This window comes from Equus przewalskii, chromosome 4, assembly GCF_037783145.1.
Source record: "Equus przewalskii isolate Varuska chromosome 4, EquPr2, whole genome shotgun sequence".
NCBI lineage: Eukaryota > Metazoa > Chordata > Mammalia > Perissodactyla > Equidae > Equus > Equus przewalskii.
In genome coordinates, this window is record NC_091834.1 from 19,792,455 (window position 1) to 19,814,522 (window position 22,068).

General features: G+C 32.6%; 1 protein-coding gene across 2 annotated transcripts in view; it reads right to left on the reverse strand.

The window, feature by feature from the left end:
* ZPBP (zona pellucida binding protein) overlaps positions 1-22,068 on the reverse strand; it is a 134,637-nt gene that overhangs the window by 21,482 nt on the left and 91,087 nt on the right. The gene's annotated exons all lie outside the window — the stretch shown is intronic.

Consider the following 22,068-nt stretch of genomic DNA (forward strand, 5'->3'; position numbering starts at 1 on the left):
ACAAATCAAATCACACAATAAATAAAAAAGATAAAAGATCATGACCAAGTAGGGTTTATCTCAAGAATGCAAAGTTGGTTCAACATCAGAAAATCAATCAATGGAAATGTCTATACTAACATAATAAAGGATCAAAACCATATCATTATTTCAAAAGATGCAGATAAAATATAAGATAAAATTCACTAACTATTCATGATCAAGACTTCAGTAAACTATGAATAGTGGGGGACTGCTTCAAACTGACAACAAGTATCTAAGAAAATCCTGCTAATATCATACTTAAAAGTGAAAAAGTTATTTATTTCTAATATTGGAAACATGGCAATAAGCCTTCCTTTATTTCTGTTCAACATTGTACTGGAGGACCTGGCCATTGTAATAAAGCAAGTAAAACAAATAAAAGGCATAAATATCAGATGAAGAAAGAAAACTGTTGCTATTTGCAGACGATATGTTTATTCACATAAAAACTACAGAGTCTAAAAAATGCTGAAATCTAATCAATGAATTAAACAGTCACAGGATCTAGGTTAATAAATCAACTGTATTCTTATATGATAACTGGAAAATTAAATCACTAAAGTAATTCCATTTACAGAAGAGCAACAAAAAAAACCCCCATAACACCATTATGAATAAATCTGAGGAAAGATTTGCTAGAACGGCACTAGGAAAACTATAAAATATCCTTGAGACAAATTTAAAGGATTTACACAGATGGAGAATCACCATGTTCACTGTTTGGAAGAATAAATATGTTTGGGATGACAATTATCATCAATTTTGCTTCTAGAATCAATGCAATCTATTCAAATTACAATAGGCTTGTTAGTATAAATTAACATGCTAACTCCAAAACATATATAGTAATTCAAAAAACATAGATAATGAAAGAAATTTTTGCAATGTATTACAATAGTTACTATAAAGCTACGGTAGTCAAGACATTTTGACATGGGTGAAATGATAGACATGTAGATGAATGGAGCAAAATTAAACCCTCACAAATGTTGTCAGTTAAATTTTTGACAGAGGTATCAAGAAAATTTTAATAGGGAAAGAAAAACTCTCCAACAAATGGTGCTGGATCACCAGGATAGGTTATCCATATGGTGAAAAATGATCATCAACCCTTACCTCATAGCAAACAAAAGATAACTTCATATGGATCATAGACCTTAATGTATAACAAAAGTACTAAACAAAAAACATAGCAGAAAATATTCATGACCTTAGAGTAGGAAAAGGTTTATTAGAACACAAAAACACACGAACCACAGAATTAAAAATTGATAAATTAGACTATCTCAACTTTTTCCTTTGAAGACAAAAATGTAAGCCACAGTCTGGGAGAACATAATTCACAGCACATACATCAGGAAACGGCTTTTAACCATACTACGTTAACAACTCGGAGAACTCAGTAAGACAAAAAACCCACTGAAAAATGGGAAAAATATCTGAACACATATTGTGCAAAAGAAATACCAATATCCAGTAGGAACTTGAAGATATCTTTTAAAAAGGAAAATGAAAATTAAAATCACAATGAGATACCACCACGCACACATATTGGAATGGCTAAAATTAAAAAGAGTGACCAGTGACCATAGTATGCTTTGGAAAGGATTTAGAACAAATGAAACTCCCAACTTTGCTGGTAGAACATGAAATTGTACAGCCACTTTAGAAAATGATTTGGCTTTTTAAAAATAAAGTTAAACATAACACTTACCGTATGACCCAGCAATCGTAGTCATAGGTATTTTCCCAGGAGAACTGAAAACATATGTCCACACAAACATATGTCCACTTGTACAGGAATGTTCATAGCAGCTTTATTTGTAATGGCCTAAAACTGGAAACAACCCAAATGTCCATCATCAGGTGAATGGGTAAACAAAATGTGGTATATCCATACAATGGAATACTACTCAGCAATAAAGGGAAACAAACTATTAATACATGTAATAATATTGGCAAATCTCAAAAACATTATGCTGCGTGAAAGAATTAAGACAAAGATTATATATTGCATGACTCCATTTACTGAAAATTATAAAAAAAGTACGCAAATATATAATGACACAAAGCCTATCTGTATTTGCTTGAGAACGGACGTTGAGGTAAGATCGATTACAAAAAGGCAAAAGCAAAATTCAGGGTTATAGCAAAGACCTTTTTCTTGATTGTATCGATAGTTTCATGAATGCATATTCGTTGAAATCATTAAATTATGCAATTTCAACATGTGTAATTAATTGTGTGTCAAAATTGAGCCCAAACAAAGGAAGTTGCAGAAGATATTTAAAGTAAGACACCATTTATTTAGTGCTTATTATGCAAACAAACACCATTTTTCATTGTTGACTACCACAATAAAAGTTAAAAGTATAAAATCCTGAATTGGAATAAAAAATACCAAATTCTGATAATGGATATATCTGTGCCGAAAAAGAAGACAAATGTATTGCTGAGGCCTTCACAGAACGCTACAGCTGTGTCTCATTTAAATCACTTTAAATCTTAGGATACGAGGCAAATGACACAATATGAAATTTGTCTGAAACGGGTGGTATGCACATACTGGTTTACAATATCATTTTCCATATGTCTAGATGTTTGAGATATAACATTATAAAGAAAGATTTTGTTTCCAAACAGCCATAATAAATCGAGCGCACCTGTGAGTGCACACATGCTTGCATGCGCACACACACAAATTTCCACTGCAAACCAAAACCAAATGAAAAAACGTAAACCTCCAAGTACAGATAGCTTCAATGAGGAATTAAAAATTTGAGAATATTATATAAATTTTATATAAACCATTTGGAAAAGAAAGAGGAGGAAACGATTGCAATTAATTTTTTAAATATCACTGCCCTAATACTAAAATTTTACAAACATTTACAAGAAAACTAGACCAAAGTCTCTCATGGATATAGATGCAAAAATCCTTAACTAGATGTTAGCATATAAAACACAGAGACAGAGAGAAATTATAACTAACGATCATATGTAGTTTATATTAGGCCAGTTGGTGCAAGGTTGGTTTAATATTTCCATATCAACCAATGCATGATAAAATATGATAAATGGTGAAAAGCATATGATCATCTCAAAGTTGTATAAAAGACATATGACAAAATTCAACCTCATTCATGATGAAAATCAAAATAAACAGGGAATAGAAGGGAATTTCTTTCCTTAACCAGATTAATGGCATTTCTGAAAAGCCTCCAACTAGAATCACCACTAACTGTGAAAGGCTGTGGACCATGATAACGGGAAAAGGATAAGGATGACAACTCTCATCACTTTTGTTGAGCACTATTCTGAACATTCTAGCCTGACTAATAGGACAATAAAAATAAATAAAGTGCATGGAAATTATAAATTAAAAAAGTGAAATTGTCTTTATTCCTATGTGACATGATTAGGTATGAAGAAAATCCTAAAAATAAAAAATAAACTCGTAGAACTAAAACTGAGTTTAGGAAAAAATTTTCATGAATTTGGGGTAAAGAGCAATTTATTGGGAGGAAACAATATCTTTGAGCCATTAAGAAAAAAATTGAGAAACTTAGTTATGTCAAAATTAAAACTTCTGCTATTTGAAATATACCATTAAGAAAGCAAAAAGAGAATAAATATAGACTTGCTTCCAGAATAAATAAACCATATAAGTCAATATTTAGAAGAAAAATAATCTGATAAAAGATTTGAACAAATAGTGCACAAAAGAATACATACAAATGCTCAAAGAGGACATGAGAAGATATTTGATATCATCAGTTATAAGGTGAATGCAAATTATACCACAAATGAGATAGTACTACACTCTGATTAAGATGGTTAAAATTAAAAAGATGGACTATATCAAGACTACAAGAATGTGAAACAACTAGAAACCTCATACATTGCTGGTGGATGTGTAAAATCACATATCTACTTTGTAAAAGTTTATGAGTTTCTTAACAGGATAAATATACCTTAACATATTACCCTACAACATAACTCTTAAGTATTTACCTCAGAGAAATGAAAACAATATTCCACACAAAAACTAATACAGAAATGTTTATACATGCTTTCTTCACAATAGCCAAAAACTAGAAACAACCCAAATGCCTATCAAGAGTTGAATGGATAAATAAATAGCGGATTATTTAATAAGTAGTTGTGAGTGATAGTGAAGTGGCATAAGAAAACAATTTGGGGCAATGGAAATTTTTATATCTGTATACTTGTATTTAGTTAAATGGATGAACACATCTGTCAAAACTCATTGAACTGTGCAATTAAAGTGTGTACATTTGAGGGTCTGGCCCCATAGCTGAGTGGTTAAGTTCACCTGCTCTGCTTTAGCAGCCTCGGGCTTGCCAGTTCGGATCCTGGGCACGAACCTTCGCACCACTCATGAAGCCATGCTCTGGCGGCATCCCACATAGAAGAACTAGAAAACCTATAACTAGAATATACAACTATGTACTGGGGATCTGGGGAGAAAAAAAAATGTGTACACTTGAAATTAAAATGAGTGCATTTGTTACACTTTAATAAAGTTGATTAAAAAAGATTTCCAACAAATAAAACTTCCAGTCCAGATGGCTTCATTGGAGCATTCTATAATGAATTTAAGGAAAAAAATACTTATTCATCCATGATAAAATAGCTCATAAGCCAAGAATAAATAGGAATTTCTTAATTTGATAAGAAACATCTAAAAAGTAAATACTACAGCTAGCATTATACTTTAAGGTGAAATACTGCATGTTTTCTTCCCAAGATTGAGAACAGATATCTATTCTTGTAATTTAGATAAAATATTTACTCAAGACCCCTACAATAGGAAAGAAGAAACAGCATAAAGAATGAAAAGCAAAGGAATGCTGTATTTGCTAACCATATGATTATTTATATAACAAATCAGAGGGGTCTACAAATTATCTCCTATAACTAAGTTTAATAGGTCATAGGAAATAAAGCCCACATACAAAATGAATTTATATTTGTATTTTTGCAGTAAAATTAGCAATTGGAAGTGAAATTTAGCAGTCAATTTAGCAATTGGAAATGAAATACAAAATCTAATTTAAAATAGAGTCAAAAATGTGTGAGACATTCACCCTGAAAATTACAAAATATTGATGAGCGAAACTAAAGAAGCCCTAAAGAAATAGAGATACCTCCATACTGTTTTCCATAATGGCTGTAGCAATTTACATTCCTACCAACAGTACCCAAGGGTTCCCTTTTCTCTACAACCTCACCAATACTTGTTATCTTTTGCCATTTTATAAAAACCTAATAACAGGTATAAGGTAATATCTCATTGTGGTTTTGATTCTCATTTCCGTGGTGATTACTGATGTTGAGCACCTTTTCATGTCTCATTGGCCATTTTGTATGTCTTCTTTTGAGAAACATCTATTCAGATCCCATTCAGATCCTGTTTCTTAATCAGATTACTTGTTTTTATGACATTGAGTTGTATGAGTTCCTTATATATTTTGGATATTAACCCCATGTCAGATGCATGGTTTGCAAATATTTAACCAAGATGTGAAAACAAACTAAATGCCCACTGATAGATGAAAGGATAAAGAAAATGTAGTTTATATATACAATTGAATATTATTCAGCCTTAAAAAAGAAGGAAATCCTCTCATTTGTGACAACATGGATGAATCTGGAGGACACCAGGCTAAGTGAATTAAGCCAGACACAGGAAGACAAATGCTGCATGATTTCACCTACATGAGGAATCTAAAATAGTCCAACTCATAGAGGCAGAGAGTAGAATCATGGGTGCCAGGGGCTGATGGGAGGGAGGAGTGAGGAGGTATTACAAAGTTTCAGTTACGCAGGATGAATAAGTTCTGGAGATCAACGTACAGCAATATGACCACAATTAACACCACAATGACCACGACAGATCGTATTGCATATTTGAAATTTGCTAAAAAGGTAATCTCACTACAAAGAAACACACCAAAAAATGGTAACTATGTGACATATGGGAGGGGATGGATATGTTAATTAGCTCAATTGTGGTGATTATTTCACAATGTATACATATGTTAAAACATCAGGTTGTACATCGTAAAAATGTACAATTTTGTTTCTCAATTTTACCACAATAAAGATGGGAAAAAAAATAACAGAAATAGAGATAGACCATATTTATCAATATGAACCCAGATTCTCTCCAAATCATAATTCTATCAGGCTTACTGAAAATGGAAATTGACCAGCTGATTCTAAAATGTATAAGGAAATACAAAGGACTTTGTGGCAGACACTATGTTCCAAAGATTGTAAACACAATATATCCCATCCTAGACATTCTTACAATTGTGACCTCGTTGAGCAGTGGAGTCTGTGTCACCTCTTCCTGAACGTAAGTGGACCTTTTGGGTACAGTAGAAGTGACACTAGATGACTTCTGAGGCTAGGTATAAAACACATGGCTCTCCATTGTTATCTTAGGACATGAACTTTTAGATTCCACTGCCATACTGTAATGTAACAGTACTCAGAGCTCAGACAGGGCCATTGTAGTGCATACACCCATGAGTTAGTACAGAAATCCTCAAGAATGATATTTAGGCTATGGCCAAAGTCAATAGAAAATTCTTGCTTCAACAGTGGGGAATAATTGGGCTAGAGTGAACACTAGTTCAGCCTAATAAATCTTAAAATCAAGACCAGAAATGATCAAAATTTTTCCAAACAAATTACCTCTGTGTACCAGAACAAAGTCAGTAATACAAAGTATAAAAATACAAAAATATTCAACACCAAACAATGAAACATTCACAATATCTGACATTCAGTGAAAAATTACTTGGCATGAGAGAGGGAAGAAAGTACGATTCATAAGAACAAAAAAATTGACGTAATCTAACCTAACACATATGTAAAAATTAGTAGAAAAGACATTAAAACAATTAATATAGCAATATCTCATATGTTCAAAACTTAAGATAACATATGGAAAATATAAAAAGTATTTAAATGAGTCTTCTGGATGTCAAAGCCATGATGGATAAGATGAAAAATACACTGGGAATGGTTAATGGACGATTTGATATTGCAGACGAAAAGATTAGTAAACTTGAAGACATAGTAATAGAAATTATGCATAATAAAACACAAAGAAAAATTTTTTAATGAAAAGATCAACAGAGATCTGTGAGAAAATGTCAATAAGGCTAATATGCTTTTAATTGGTATTCCTAAAGGTGAAGTAGGGGTTAATAGAAAAAAATTTGAATAAAGTACAGTCATTTTCCAAATTTGAAAAGCACTGAATGTCCACAGATCCAAGAAACTCAACAATAAACTCCAAGCACAAGAATTATGAAGAAAACTACACTAAGGTACGTCCTTAGTGTATATTCCTCAAAAGCAGTGATGAAGAGAAACTCTTAAAAGGATCTTCAGAAAAATAAGACACCTAATCTAAAGAGGAACAAAGAGATAACAGAAGATTTCCCATTGAAAGCAGTTCAAGTGAGAAGATGGGGCAACATTTAATATATATATATAAAGAACAAAAAACTGTCAACGCACATTCCTTCATCCAGTAAAATAAATCATTCAAAAATGAAGACAAAAGACTTTTTCAGACATTAAGAAGATAAAGTGTTCCTCAGTAGCAGATTCACACCATAAGAAATGTTAAGTAAAATCCTTCAGGCCATAGGACAACAATTGCAGATGAAACTGGATCTACACAAAGAATGAAGACTACTGGAAATGGTAATTACATGAGTAAATATATGAGATTTTTTTCTTATCTTTCTTTTTAATTTTCTTTTCCTTACTCTTCATAAAAGATAATTTACTGTTTAATAAACATAATAACAATGTAGTGTGGGAGTTGTGACACAAGTAAAACCAAAATGGATGTCAAAAATAGCACAAGGGTCAGGAGGGGAGAAATGGAAGTATACTATTTTAAGATGCTTATACTTTATGTGAAGTGGTATAATATTACTTAAAGGTAGACTGTGATAAATTAATGACAGCACACTCTAATTCTAAAGCAAATACAAAACACACAGAATTGTATCTAATAGGCAGATAAATGGAATTATAAATAATATTCAATTGATTTAATTGCATGCAAAAAATAGGAAAAACGCAATAAAAATAAGATGGGGAAATAGAAAAAAGTGAGATGACACACTTAAAGCTAACAATACGAGTAGTCACATTAAATTGGATTTCAACATCCCAATTAAAATATAGATATTGTCAGATTAAATTTAAAAAGTAAGGCCAAAAGATATTTTGTCTAAATAAATACACCTTAAATATAAAGACATAAATAAATTTAAAGTAAGGAGATAGTAAAATATATAGCATGTGTACTAGTCAGTTTTACGTGTCAACTTCACTAAGTGATATCCGATAGTTATTCAATCAAACACTAATCTCAGTCATTGCTGTGAAGGTATTTTGTAGATGTGATTAACATTTATAATCAGTTGACTTTAAGTAAATGGCATATTTGGTGGGGCTGATCTAATTAGCTGAAAGTCCTAAGAGCAGAACTGAGGCTCTCTTGAGAAAGAAGAAATTCTGCCTGTGGACTTCAGCTTCAGATTGTGGCCAAGAGATTTACATCTGCCCTTTCTGAGAGTCTGCCCTATAGATTTTGGGATTGTCTAGCTAGCTACCACAATCACACAAGCCAATTTCTTATAATAAATGCCTAAATATCATATATCTTACTGATTCTGTTTCTCTAGTGGAACCCTGACTGATAAACCATGATAACAGTAATAAAAATAAATCTGTAGTTGGCAATATTAATATTAGACAAAGTAGAAGTCAGAGGAAAGACTGTTACTAGGAATAAAGGACATTTCATAATGATAAGGGCATGAATATAACCAGAAGGATATAACAATCTTAGCCACTTATGCACCTAACAGCCGAACTTCAAAATAAATGAAGCAAACACCGATAGAGTCATAAAGAGAAATAGACAAATCAATCACTTTAGTAAGAAAGGTAAATACTTCTCTCTCTAAACAATCGATAGAACAAGTAGGCAGAATATCAGTAAGGATATGGAGACTTAAACAGCATCAACAACCAAACTGACCTATTTGATATTTATAGAACAATCTATGCAATAAGGCGAAAAATGCAAATCCTTTTGTAGAACAAATAAAACATTTACAAAATAAATATACCATATACTGGGCCATAAAACATATTTCAGTAAATTGAAAAGTATTCAATAATGCAAACTATATTTTCCAACGTCAATGGAATTAAATGAAGTTTCAATAAAAGAAAGGACTCTGGAAATTCCCATAACTTTTGGAAATTAAATACCACAACTTTAAATAATCAAAATTTGTTGAAGAAGAAATCAAAAGAAAAATGAGCATTTTGAAGTGAATGAAAATACAACATGTCAAAATCTGTGAGGTGCAACTAAAGGAGTACTAGGGAGAAATTTATACCTCAAAGGACACATATTAATCAAAATGTCCCAAGAAAAAAATAACCTGAATATCCATATGCATTAACAAAACTGAATTTTTAGCAAAAGACAAAAAACACTTTCCAACAAAGAAGACAAAATAAAATGTGTACTCTGTTTTTGCCTTGCTGCTTATAAGTAAAACGCAGGAGGAAAAAGATAGATTGAGGATGGCACCATCAAGGGAAAAGGAACCAGCACCTGATAACTTTAAAGGATCTTGGTTTATCCAGATTGCAAAAAATGCTAAAAATAGGAAAGTCACTGTTGAAAAGTAAGCTCTGGAGAGAAGGATGGCATGATTGGATGAACTTTCATTACAGAGTTTAGGTGTGACTCACTGATTCACTGGACCATCCCAGAAGAAATCTGGAATTGAGATACGGTTATGAATGAAAAATCTGTGCCTCCATGAGATCTGTCCCTCTTGAATAATAGTGTGAATATTCATGACATACACAGGAGACCTGCAAGGTTTCTGAGAATGTTTTACAGTAAAAATTGGGTTAATTTGGACTAAAGGGGACAGAGATAAGATAAAATTAAAGACGGCTGTTAAGTATCAAAATTCTACAAGCAGGAAATGGGCTGGTAGAATTAATCATATGCACACACGTGCTACCCTTCAACAAAAAGGAAGAATGACTCCCATGGAAGAGTCCCAAACCCAGACACTGAAGCCAGAGCCACAGGCCTGGAAAAGGGGACAATGGAACCTCCACTGACTCAGAAGATAGTGCCTCTATGGGTCCAGTGGGTAGAGAATTGACCTACAGAGGACAATTCTCAAGCTTTGAAATCCACTGGAATTTTCCCTTCTGAGTTTCAAACTTGCTTGGGAGAAGTGACCACTTACTTTCTTCCAATTTCTCCCTTTAAAACAGAAATATCCCTCTTATGCCTATCCCACCATTTTATTTTAGAAGCAGGTAACTTGTTTTCTAGGTCCAAGTGTCCACAGATGGAGAGGAATTTTGCCCCATGGTGGATCATACCTAGAGTCTCAATCATACATGATTTAGATAATTTAAATGATGATAATTTGAAACTTTATGAAATGATGATATTTAGATGAAACTTTAACTCAGAGTTGATGCTTTTGGTGATGTTGGGATGGAGTGAACATATTTTGAAAGTGGACAGGCAAGAATTTTTGATGACCAGAAAGCAGACAGTAGTGGGCTGAATTGTGCCCCTCAAAAAGATATGCCCAAGTCCCAACACTTTTGAAAGTAATCAAAACACTATACTTGTGATTAACATATTACAGTATATTTAAATTCAAACCACACATCAAATGTAAATGGACTACAAAATCCAATTAAGAGAGATTGTCAAAATGGATTAAAACTTCAACACTTAGCTATATGCTGCTTAGAAGAGATACACATTAATTACTTAAAAAAGGAAAACATTGGAAAAGATCACATTAATAAAAAAGCTGGAGTGGTTTTATTAATATCAGACAAAGTATTTTTGAAGAATAATAATATTTGTGGATTTTTACCATTTTTTCTTGCTAAGTGACAGAACTAAATAGACAGAATACATAAACAGAGATTCACAGAAGTAAACCAAAATTCCCTAGGACTATAGGAGATATATTAACAAACATTAATTATCAACTATCTGAAGATAACTGACATTTATAAACCAATACACTCAACAACTTCAGAATACACAGTTTCCAATAAAATAACTATAAATATATGAATTAAATCAATTGAGAGCATTTTCTGTCATCACAGCAGATTAAATCAGAACTCAGCACAAAATGATATTTTTAAACTCCTCAAATATTCAAAATGCATCTTTTTTGAGGAGGAAAAAAAGAACAGAATAAAGTTTCCTTTGGCAGTTGGGTGAGAGAGTGGAAAAGGAGCAAAGGGGGAAAAATTAAGATCTTCGAAGAAAAAAAGAACTATAAACTGGGAGGCACAAAATCCCTCTCCACTTAGTGAAATGAACTAATAAATCTACTAGCAAGAAAAAACTAGGAATTTTGTAAAATATCTTAATATCATAAAGATGAATATAAAGAAAACAAACATTTATATAAAACGATTACCAAACAATGAGAAAATGAGGCCAAAGTCACAGCAACTGTGGAAAATTTGCCTTGCAAAAAAATAAAGCTACAATCCTGGACATTTTCATTGGTGACTTCTATGAAATTTTCAGGAAATACTATAATTACAGTTTACTTTTTGAGAATAAGAAGAAGGAGAGAACAGTTACCCAGCTTGTTTTTTTTAAGACCAGCATATTAATACCAAAACTGAGAAAAAATTTATAATAAAACACATACTATAATAACACAAATGTTTAAAATATTAGCAAATTAAATCCAGCAATATATAATAATGAAGTGGGGTTTGTCCAAAGGTCAGAGATTTCAGTGACTACACACACAAAAGAGTAGTCTTTGCAAAAATAGCTGGGAAAAGTCTCAAAACAGATGGACCACTTCAACCTTCAATTAAAAATAAACCAAGCAAACTCTGGGGAAGTGGTAGAGTATGATTTCCATATTTACCACATTATAATATTCCAAAGCCCAATTAACAAAAAATCAAAAGAAACATGCCCATTAAAAAAACAAAATAACTCACAGAAAGCAATCTTGAAGAAGCCCAGATATCAGACAGAAAAATACTTTAAAATAATTATCTTAAATATACTCAAAGAGCTAAAGAAAAAGATGTATAAAGAACAAACGATATAAGGAAAATAGTGTACAAAGAAAATGAGAATAACAGTAAAAGATAGAAATTATAAAAGCGGAATTTGGAGTTGCCATGTACAATAAGGGAAATAAAAATTTACTAGAGAGGTTGAATAGCAGATTTCACTATCCATAAGAAAGAATCAGTGGATATGAAGATACAACAATTGAATTTATTATGTCTAAGTTCTGGAAAGAAAAATGAATGCAGAAAAGTGAATAGAGTCACAGGGACTTATTGCGCATCTGCAAGTGGACTGATATATACATTATGGGAATCCCAGAAAGACAAAACAATAATGGCCAAAAACTTAATGAAATGCTTGAATCTAGAAATCCAAAAACTTAATGAACTCCAAGTAGGAGAAATTGAACAAGACCCAAGCCAACAGACCCAGTAATCAAACTGTTGAAAGACAAAGGTATAGGAAAATATTGAAAGCAAAAATGCACAAACAACTCATCATGTACATAAGATCCTACATAAGATTATCAACTAATTTCTCAGCAGAAACCTTGTAGGTCAGAAGGGAGAAGGATGATATATTTAAAGTGGTGAAAAAAATAAACTGTCAACTGAGAATTCTATATCCAGCGATAATGTCCTTTGAAATTAAGGAGAAATTAAGTCATTCACAGATAAAGAAAAGCTAAGGGAGTTCATTACCACTAGACCTGTCCTACAAGAAATGCCAAAGGAAGTCCTTCAGGTAGAAATGGAAGGATGCTAGACAGTAACTCAAAGCCAGATGAGGATATAATGGTCTCTGACAAAGGTAAGTATATGGGGTGTATAAATATTGATATTACTATAATTTTGGTTTGTAACCACTTTTCAAATATTTTCTATAGGATTTAAGAAATAAAAGCACAAAAATAATTATAAATCTATGTTAATTGGCACATTAACAGGACTCCAGAGTTGTAAAGGAGCAGAGTTTTTATATTTGAATGAAACTAAGTTGGTATCAGAGAAAATTTGATTGTTAGAATGTTAGAATGTTATAAATAATCTCAATTGTAACCACAGAGAAAACAGTTTGTATATACATACAAAGGAAATGAGAAAGAAATCAAAAAGTGTCACTACAATAAGTCTACTACACAGAAAAGAAGAGAGGAATGGAGGAACAAAAACCATAAGAAATACACAAAACTAATAGCAAAATGTCAGAAGTTGTTCCTTGTAAGTAATAGCTTAAATGTAAATGCATTAACCTCTCCAATCAAAAGACAGAAATTAGCAAAGCTGATTAAAAAAAAAAGATGCAGCTATGTATTATCTACAAAAGATCCACTTAGATCTAAGATCTACATGCAAATAGTAAGATATTGCATGTAAGATGTTACATGCAAATAGTAACCAAAAGAAAGCTGGGTGGCCATACTAACATCAGACAAAATAGATTTCCAGACAAAGTTGTTACAAGATACAAAGAAGGACATTACATATTGATGAGAGACAATTCAGTTCATCAAGAAGATATAACAATTATAAACATATATGCACAACACCTAATAATAGAGTCCCAAAGTATATAACGCAATTATTGACAGAATTGAAGAACTGAAGAGAAATAGAAAGTTATACAATAATAGTGGCTTCAACACCCCACTTTTAATAAGAAGAACCATACAAAAGACCAATAATGAAACACAGGGCTTGAACAACACTATAAACAAATTAGACCTAAGAGACATACACAGAAGCCTCCAGCTGAACAGCTAAATACAAATTTTTGCCAAGTTCATATGGAACATTCTTCAGGATAGGCCACAAAAAAGATCACAAAAAAGTCTTAATTTTAAAAGACTGAAATCACACAAACTGTCTTTTCTGATCACAACAGAATGAAGCTAGAACTCAGCAAATTAAGGAATACTGGAAAATTCACAAATATTTGGAAATTGAACAATATATTATTAAACAATCAATGAACCAATAAATAAACACTAAGGAAATACATATCTTGAGACAAATGAACAGTAAAACACAATATACCAAAACTTATGAGATGTAGCAAAAGAAGCTAAAAGGATTATTTACAACTCTAGACGTATATCAAAAAAGAATACAAATCTCAAATTAATAAGCTGACTTAGCTTAAGGAATTAGGAAAAGTGAAACACACGGAGCAAAGAAGCAGCAAAATGAAAGAAATAAAGATTAAATTTGAAGTAAAAAACATACAGAAAAACAATAGAGTAAATAACCAAAACCAAAAGTTGGTTCTTTGAAAAGATCAACCAAATTGACCACTTTAGCTAGACTGATTAATAGTAAAAGAGAGAAGACTGAAAATACTAAAATCACAATATTAATGAGAGTGGGGACATTACTACTGATTCTATACAAACAAAACGGAATATAAAATTATACTATTAATAATTGTACATCAACAAATTGGATAACCTAGACAAAACAAATTTCCAGAAACACATAATCTACCAATATGATATATAAACAAATAGAAAATCTGAATAGATTATAACTAGTAAAACACTGAATCAATAATCAAAAACCTCCCCATTAAGAAAAGCCCAGACCCAGATGGCTTCACTAGTGAAGTCCAACAAAATTTAAACTAGTAACACAAATTCTTTTTAAAAACTCAATCAAAAGTTTGTAGATGAGGGAACACTTCCTAACTCATTCTATAAGGCTAGCACTACCCTGATATCAAAGCCAGAGAAAAACACTACAAAGAAAATTACAGTCCAATATCCCTTATGAATATTGATGCAAAAGTTCTTAACAAAATACAAGGAAACCAAATTCAGCAACATATTAAAGGGCTGTACATCATGACCAAGGAGGTTTTATTCCTGAAATGCAAGGATGATTCAACATATGAAAACTCGATCAATGTAATACACCACATTAACAGAATGAAGGGGGAAAAAAAGCACATGCCCATCTCAATTGATGAAGAAAAAGCACTTTTCCAAGGTCAATACTCCTTCATGATAAAAATATTCAAGCAACTATGAATGGAAGAAAATTTCCTAAAGATGTTATAGTCTGTATATATGAAAAACTCACAGCTAACATATTCAACAGGAAAGACTGAAAGCTTTTCCCCTAAGATCAAGAACAACATGGGTGTCCACATCTGCCACTTATATTCACCATATTGGAACTTCTAGACAGACCAATTTTATAAGAAAAAGAAATAAAAGGAATCCAACTGAAAGGTAAGAATAAAATTATTTCTGTTCATAGATGACATGATCTTACATGTAGAAAACACTCAAGATTCTAAAAAATCCTATTAAAATTAATTTAAAAATTCAGCAAAGTTGCATCATATAAAATCAGTACACTAAATAGTCACATTTCTACAAATTAGCAATGAATAATTCAATAAGAAATAAAGAAAACAATTTATTTACAATAACATCAAAAAGAATAAAATGTTTTGGAATAAATGTAATCAAGGAGGCAGGAGACCCAAACACTGAAAACTACAACACATTGCTGAGAGAAATTAAAGACATAAATAATTGGAAAGACATCCTGTGTTCATATATTGGAAGACAACATTATTAAGATGAAAATACTACCCAAAGCAATCTACAGATTCAATGCAATCCTTATCAAAATCCCAACTCTTTTTTTCCAGACATAGAAAAATCCATCCTAAAATTCATATGGAAACTCAAAGATCCATGAATAACCAGAACAATCTTTAAAAGGAAAGACAAATTTGGAGGAATCACACTTGCTGATTTCAAAACTTACTACAAGGCTACTGTAATCAAAACCCTGTGATATTGGCATGAACACTGACAACAGAGCCCCCCCACTAAAAAACCCTGACATACATGGTAATCTGATATTCAACAAGGAAGCCAAGACCGTTCCGTAGGTAAAGGATTGTAGTTTCAACAAATGGTGCTGGAAAACTGAATATCGACATGCAAATAAATAAAGCTGGATCCTTACCTTACGCTATATATAGAAATCAACTCCCAAAGGCCCCAATACCAAATACCCTCACACTGAGGATTAGGTTTCAGCATATGAATTTCAGGGAGACAGAAACATTCAGCAATAAATTTGGTGAAAGTTATACAAGAATTCTCTGTACTATTTTTGTAACTTTTCTTAAGTCCAATATTATGTCAAAATAAAAAGTTTAAAACTATCAAGCACTTGTATATAAATCTAAGTAAAATATTTGTAAGACCTCTATAAGAACAATTATAATTAGGTTATATTTAAATGAAGATGTACACACATACACATGCACATGAACACACAACATGTCCATGAATTGTAAGACTCAATAATGGTAGGATGACAATTCTCTCAAATAGACTTACAGATTCAACAAAGTCACAATCAAAATCCAACAGCTACTTTTATAGCACCTGACAAGCTTATGTAAAAATCTGAATGGAGAGGCAACGGGCCTCATAATGCACAAGGACGTGCCTTATCAGACATCGAGACTCATTAAGTTATACGAATTGGTGCAGAGATAGATCAATATACCAATGGAACAACAGTGCTAAGAAGCATATCTACCTATACAGATACTTAAATGAAGCATTGGAAAGGATGACCTTTTCAATAAATGGTACTGAGAAACTAGGCATTCTATATAAAAGAAAATCAGACTACAACTTTGCATAATATAAAATGATTCAACTGAGAGTTCAGTATATACCACCTACTTATGCTTCAACATAAGAATCACGCCTGATTCTTCCCTTTCCTCTTCCTGCTTTTACAATGCATGAAAGATTTTTCTTGTTTGTGCCTCTTAAATATACATAATCTATCTGCTTTCTCCATTGCCATGGGCAGTAATCAGTTCTTAATCATGCCATGCTTGGTCCTGTCTTTATATGTGTTTTCTCTCTGCCAGGAAAACTCAGGCCACAAATTTCTATTGGATCTGCTCCTGCTTATCACGCATGGCTCAACTCCAGAGTCATTTTTTGAGTGAAGCCTTCCTTCACAATCCAATGAACATAGTCCACTAACCTCACCCTATTTACTCTCCATGAGAATCTCCATTTGAACCCACAACCTGGTCCATTTCCCACCATTCTCTCACCTGTTCTATGTCCCTTGGAGCTAATTTCTATAAACTCTGTCACCCAGGTTCCTTTCCTCTGGGTCTGACCAAAGGGAAGCTCCATTAGAGGATTGTTGGGCAGGGCATTTCTTCCCCTCTTGCTTGCTGCCAGTTTTGTGGAGTGGTTGCCTCCTTGTATGCCTACAGCTCCTTTCCCCAGCTCCAGCTCTCACAGGCTGCTATATCATTCTTTCCTCATCTTCCTCCTTCAGGCATAGGGATGGTAACTGCTTTAAGATGTTATAGTCCTAGGTGCCTCAATATCCCTTATTGGTTCCCTTCCTCTTACCCAGATCTCTGATAAGGGCACTTTCACTAAATTCTATTTAAAATACTTGTGAGCAGGCCTCCTGTTTGAACCCTGACTGGAACACTAGACTAGAGTGTAGAATATCACCTTCTTTAATGTTCTTCATTATGCCTATCACCGTGTGCAATGATTTTATTCACTTATCTTTTTGTTTATAAGTTGTTTGACCCAATAAAATATAAACACCAGAGAACTAACTTTTTCCTGTCACTCATCAGTTTATCGCTAGTGCCTGGCACTTAGTAAGCACTCTATGTATTTCTGAATTCTAACACATTTCTGATTGAATAAAATGTAAAATAATGACATCAATGTTAATAATAAAGGTATTTATGAGTTGCTGAAAGACAAAGAGGAATTGGCTCATAGCAGGTATACTAAATTATGATATAAAGCTAGGTCTTTACTACGGAAGGTTTTAAATAGGTAAAAACATGAGGTGATTACATTTAGAATTTGGAAGTATAATTGGAAGCAATATGGCGTATGGACTGAAGAGGAGAAGAACTAAAGGGATACCAGTTAGGAAGAGAAAGGCACAAGAAAACGGAATCCAAATTAAAACGACTATAGTGCGAATGGAGGTGAGGAGATAAATTTGGGAGAAAGACCTAAAAGAGAATTTAACTGTAGGTGAGTAGTGAAGGAGAAAAAAAGTGTATAAAAAGTCGAGAAAATGTTATGGAATGTTGTCTAGTAAACAAGCCTTGAGCGGCAAACACGTAAAATTTGTGTAGGTAAGGATATTAGTCTAAGCAGAAGGTAGCAAGTGGAGGGATATAGTCCTTACTTTATATGGCTGTAAAAGTTTGCTGTTTATTTTTTGAAAAGTAAAGCTCAGAATACATTAAAAGAAATTCGAAAATGTCTGTAGTTACACATATATTGAGAGAGAGGTTAAGACAGTGTGAGCATCTTGAGCTACAATAACACACCAAAAAAAGTCAAAAATCAAAATCTTCACTTTTTAAAATTAGTACTCACATTCCTGTAAATTTATACAAGGAAATACCTCAAAAAATAAAAGCTGGGTAAGTATAATTGCAAATCACATTCAATACAATAGAAAAACATGAAATAATATAAAGTACAACATAAACAAAATGTTTAAACAGAATTGCTATTATTAGTTGGTCATTTAAAATAAATAAAACTAATATGAAGACAGTAAAGTAATATAAAACTATGTTACAACTTAATGATTAACAGGAAATAAGTCATAATAATTTCACTATTTCCACTGAACCATTATTGACAGCTCTGTTAAAATTACAAATTTATGAAGACAAAGATCAGGTGATACCATACACAAACGACAAGTTCAAATTATTAGAGAAAGAAAACAGTTGTGCATGTTTATTTTTCTTTATGGGATCTACAGGGTGGTAATGATGTTCAAGCTTTAAGGGGAAATTTAATTTTTTTATCTTTTCTTATGATATGTAATACAGAGAGAGAAAAAATAAGACATAATGTACAATATAATGAATATTTGCATAGAAAACCTGTCTAGAAACAATGTAGACCACAATGTAGAAAAGTGCCATCACCTCCAAACTCCTGTGCCCCACTCCAGTCACACTTCCTTCTCTCCCTCCAGAAGTCAACCTTATTCTTTTATTGTTTTGTGGTAATAATCTCCTTAGGTTGCATAGTTTAAGCATTCATGAATAAATTTCTATAAAATAGAGTTTAGTTATACCTAAATTATACAGATTCTATTGTGTTTAGCTTCTGTTCCACGGGGTTGTAATTCCTATTCATTCTCATTCCTGCATAGCATTCCCTTGTATGAATATATCACTATTTAGTCATACATTTTACCATTAATGGACATTTGGGTTGTCTCTAGTTTGCGACTGTTAGAAAATATGACGGGATGAAATTTCCCTAGGAGTCAAATGCTAGATCATAGAGTATGCACATCATCAAATTTACTATAACACCAAATTGTTTTCCAAAGTGGCATAATTTATACTCATTCAGGCAGTGCATGACTGCTCCTGGAGCTCCACATCCTCTTGAATTCCTGGTATGTTTAGACCGTTTACTTTTCGCCGATCTGACAGTTGTGTAAATACAGTCTCATTCTGTTGGTTTTTTTCCCCAAATGTATACATTTTTCTTTTGAGGAAGAGTGGCCCTGAGCTAACATGTCTTGCCGATCTTCCTCGTTTTTATTTTTTCACTCCAAACCCCCAGTATATAGTTGTATATCCTAGTTGTAAGTCATTCCAGTTCTTCTATGTGGGACGCCACCACAGCATGGCTTGAAGAGAGGTGTGTAGGTCCGCACCCAAGATCCAAACTGGCGAAGCCTGGGCTGCCAAAGTGGAGCATGTGAACTTTACCACTCAGCCACAGGGCCAGCCCCTCATTCTGTTTTTAATTCACATTTCCCTGATTACAAAAAGCCTGAATATATTTTCATACATCCATTGACCATTTGGAATTACTCTTTCATAAAGTTCAAATCTCTCCCATTTTTTCAAATTGTTTTGTCTTTTCTTTCAATATTTTCTACAGGTTCTTTTATGTTCTGGGTACTAGTCTTTTGTTGGTTATAACCATTACAAATAATTTTCTCATTCTGTGGACTACCTTTTCTCTCTTTGTAGTATCTTTTGATAAAAATAAACACAAGTTTTAAGTGGACAAAATTATCAATCTTTATTTATTCAAGTTAGTGATTTTTGTGTCTTTTTTGAAATCTTTTTCTGATGTTAAAGACATGACATTTTCTGATGTTATGCTCTAAAATACAGTTTTTCTTTATGCATTACATCTATACTATATCTGGAGGTGATTTTTTGGCTGGGTACAATTTCATTTTTTTCTATGTTGTTTTGCATGCCAGTTTTACCTTTCAGAAATTTGTTTTTATGTACTTTAAACTTACGTTAAGTATTCACAAATGTAGAAATATTGTTATAATATCTTCTTGATAGATTCATCCTTTTATCACTTTGTAACGCCCTTCTGTGTATCTAGTAAGACTTCTTGCCCTAAAGTCTGTTTTGTCAACATCAGCTTCTTTTTTGTTATTATTTTTCTTGGTCCTTGATATAAATTAAAACAAAAGTTCAGGGTTGCATGTCTGAGCCGGATACATTTTTAGATTCTAAACGATTGTATTAAAAACAACTGTACAAGGGCCAGTCCAGTGGCCTAGTGGTTAAGTTCAGCATGCTCTGCTTCGGCAGCCTGGCTTTCTGGATTCTGATTCCAGGCATGGACCTTCACCACTCGTCAGCCATGCTATGGCAGTAAGCCACATAAAAAGCAGAGGAAGACTGGCACAGATATGAGCTCAGGGCAAATCTTCCTCAGAAAAACAAACAAACAAATAAACAACAAAAAACAACTGTATCTAGTAAACAATTCACTTTCACTGCATAATTAATCTAAAGTACAAAGGTACACTTTATTAATAAAATCACCTCAAGATGTTTAAAAACTCTAACCTGTAACCTAAATTAATTCTGATTACTGACACAGACATTATATCACTATGAAACAGTTCCTTGCTTGAGTCTCCTTAGGACTCCCAAAAGCTTTGAATGTGCAATGGCAAATCTTATTTATAAAGAAAGCGACAGAAAACAACAATGCTGCATGAACTATTATTGAGCTATGCATTCAATCCACAATAGTCAATGAAAAACAGTCTGTTGACTCAGTAAACGGTAAGGCATCTTATCTAGGTATTGCCTTATCAATGCTAATATTCAAGCATTCTCCCTAGGTATTGCTGTATCAACACTAATATTCAGGAGCCTCAAAATTTCGTGTGCATCAGAATCACCTAGGACACTTGTTATAAATGTAGATGTTTCATTCTCACATCTTGGATATATTTTTGAGGAAATCTTCAGGTAATTTTGATACACATCAGAGGTTTAAAACCACTGTCATAAAGTTTTAAAAGGAAGAAAAAGAAGGTAAGTAGGATATTACGTCAAAAAAATGTTACCTGACATACAAGTAGTTGTTGAGGTGATTAAACAGGAATAAAATGGAAAAAGATGAAATCAAGATGCAGAGTTTTACGGAAATAATAGAAACTATGGAAATTACATAATAAAACACATTTCAGAATCTATGCTTTAAAAAAATTCTATCCCAAACAATATAATATTCTAGCTGGTCTTTAACTGCAGTATCTTTATGATATAACATGAAATTATGAGACATCTGTAATTCAAAAATTTAATTAGAACTTTCTCTTTTTTCAGTGTCAAAATGATTGACGAAATGCTGCATATAATAAGCAATGCTAAATATGAAGTTAGGGAAGTATTTTACAGTGATAATTTGAAATGCTAAACAAATTAGAAATAAGTAAAATAATATAGGTAAAAATTTTAAGTCTCCGCTAGTTTATAAGCAAATGATCTTTATCCGTCATCTAGAAGTAAAAATTAAGTGAGTA